Source organism: Sinohyriopsis cumingii, chromosome 6 (genome assembly GCF_028554795.1).
Source record: "Sinohyriopsis cumingii isolate HCF-2022 chromosome 6, ASM2855479v2, whole genome shotgun sequence".
NCBI lineage: Eukaryota > Metazoa > Mollusca > Bivalvia > Unionida > Unionidae > Sinohyriopsis > Sinohyriopsis cumingii.
Genome location: NC_142966.1, coordinates 167,290,322 through 167,293,194, shown reverse-complemented (window position 1 = coordinate 167,293,194; position 2,873 = coordinate 167,290,322).

The following is a 2,873-nucleotide window of genomic DNA, read 5'->3' as shown; positions in this document are numbered from 1 at the left end:
GACTTTCGGCAACTGAACAACATCACCGTGTTCGATACAGAAGCAATGCCAGACATAGAAGGTTTTTTTCTCGAAGATGGCAGGTCACAAATAAATTACCATGTTAGACCCTGCCATGGAATATTGGCAGGTACCAATCGCTGATAATGTCCACGAGTTAACGGCATTCGCGACTCCCAACGGTTTTCATCAGTTTAAAGTCATGCCTTTCGGTTAAGTCAACGCCGGTACGTCGTGTGTTCGTCTCATGCGCAAACTGTTCAACGGTTTCGAAAACGTCGACAGTTTTGTAGATGATATCTTTGTTTATACATATACCTGGGACGAACATGTTAAGGTATTAAGGGATCTGTTCGATACACTTCACACAGCCAATCTAACAGCTAGGCCCTCCAAATGTAGTATATAATATTTTACCCTAGAAAGATTGGGATATCTTGTAAGTGAACTGGGCCAGTCGAAACCTCACCCAGACAAAATAGTAGCAATCAAAGATGCACCTAGACCAGAAACCAATGAACAAGTAAGATTTATCCTAGGTTTGATTGGGTTTCACAGGAAATTTATTTGCAATTTTGCGGCTATTGCCAGCCCATTAACATACTTGACCAGGAAAAAGCAACATAATAAAGTTATCTGGGTGGTGCCAGGAAAAAGCGTTTAACGCTTTAAAACAGAAACTGTTAAGTGCACCAATCTTAACATTGCCAGAATTGAACAAAACTTTTGTACTGGGGACTGATGCATCCGATGCGGGACTTGGGGCTGTTTTGATACAGTGGCAAGAGAGGATGCAATTGCCCATTGCTTATGCAAGTAGTAAATTGCTCTCTAGGGAGCAAAACTACTTAGTGATTGAGAAGCAGTGCCTAGCCTTAGTATGGTGGATAGAAAAATTACATGCATATCTTTTCGTGACGGAGTTTACCTTACAAACGGACCGTCAGTCACTCTTATAATTGAACAAGGTAAAGGTCGCCAAAGCAAGCTTGATGCATTGGGTGTTGTCTTTGCAACCATATAGTTTCCAAATCGAGGCGATTCGAGGATCTAAAAATGTGTTTATGATTTTTTAAATAGGGTGTAATTAGCGGATCATTTTCGTTCAGTATTCAAAAATGAATGTTTTAATAATTGTTTATGTTCACATTCCGTGATTTTTGTAAAAGTGTTACCACTTTTTAATGGGGGTATTGTCACGGAATTGTATAAATCCTTTTATTTATTAAATACATATACTCAAAACAGTGAGTTCGGTTCATCCTATGCCGCACGTGCGACGTGCTCTCGATGGGAAGAACCTAATACTTCCAGCGCACAGACGATGTATGGCGACATCATCTTTGTATAAATGCCTCACCATAAGACTAAATCTACACATTACGGAACGTCTTGTCAGTGAGTGGTCTACTTTAAGGACTTACACATCTTCAGCTGTAGAGTTATGCGAGTTATGTATGAATTTCTTGTGTATTAGTTTTAGCTATTGAACTACCACGTTTTTTTTTTGTTGTATATTTTCTATGTAGCTTCGCCTTACGTAGTATAATACAAATATTTCCTATTATTGTACGTGACTTAGCAAGTGATTTATATTATCAATATAGAGTTGCCTTGTTAAGAAACGTTTATTACTGTAGCATTCTTATCGGGCACGGTTTCACTTCTGAACCTGTGAATTGTTTTGTAATTATTGTGCCAATAATGTAATCTGTATAGCTTACCGTATATAACGTCATTACGTTTTATCGTATATGTCTGTGTCAAGCATAGTACACGGTGTTAGATGTATTTTCAGCTGATCGGAGTCGCAGCTGTAGAGCTGATCGGATTCGACGTGGTACCAGCTGTAGAGCTAACCATAGACGTTGTCCATAGCAGCTGTAAAGCTGAACCATAGCAGCTGTAGAGCTAATTTAACAATGTTGCTGGTCAAGTAGTAGGTAATCTGGCGTTGCTCACTGATTGGTGGGCGCTGATTGCTTGATTGACCAAGGAATTGAATGGTGGTCGGTGACTACCTGGAATAATGACTGCTTGACTGACCCGTGTGACTGGTAGCCAAGTGTGCTGGTGATGGAGTATGTAACTCCACACATGATCTTTTAGCCGCGGGGTTTGTAATACCCAGTGTTTTGAGATTGTACAGATATTTCGTATGATATATGTCCCTTTGTTTTCATCATTTTACTTTCTGAGTAAAATACATCATTTGTCACTATCTGAGTGAATTCAGTTTTACTTTTTGAATAAAACACATCACTCTTTTCGTCGTGTGAAGTTACTGTGAAACTTTCACCTTTGCCCTTGTACTGTGTAAGGTCATTTGTTGCATTATAAGGTGCGTGCTGATTATGTTAATTTTTCCAATCTTTTTACACGCACGTATTAATCATAAATCTTTTCTCATTCAAGACATTCATCATTAGACATTGTATCTGTATCACCATCAAAAGTGTTCTGTTGTAAATCCGCAATCCAATCCCGTTATCTTGTTACACATGCTACATGTCTGCGGCACGATGCACAAGTGCTAGACATCACTATAAACTGCCACACTGCAGACATCGTAGCGACATGACTGAAAAATTGTTAAAGCTACGTTAAAATTCCAAATCACACACACACTATTTATTTTGTACGTAATATCATCACACCATTTCTACCCGTGTATACTCAGTGCCATCATTTGGAAGTCAGTGGACCATGGATATGCATCATGACAGCGTTATAAACGTTTATCAAATCAACCAAATTTATGAAATGCTAGTCCTTTTTATTTATGTATTATTTCAATGAAAACATCGTTAATACACCGCTTCATCAATCTACTGTATACGTATTCATATGTAATATTGCAGGATAAAGAAATC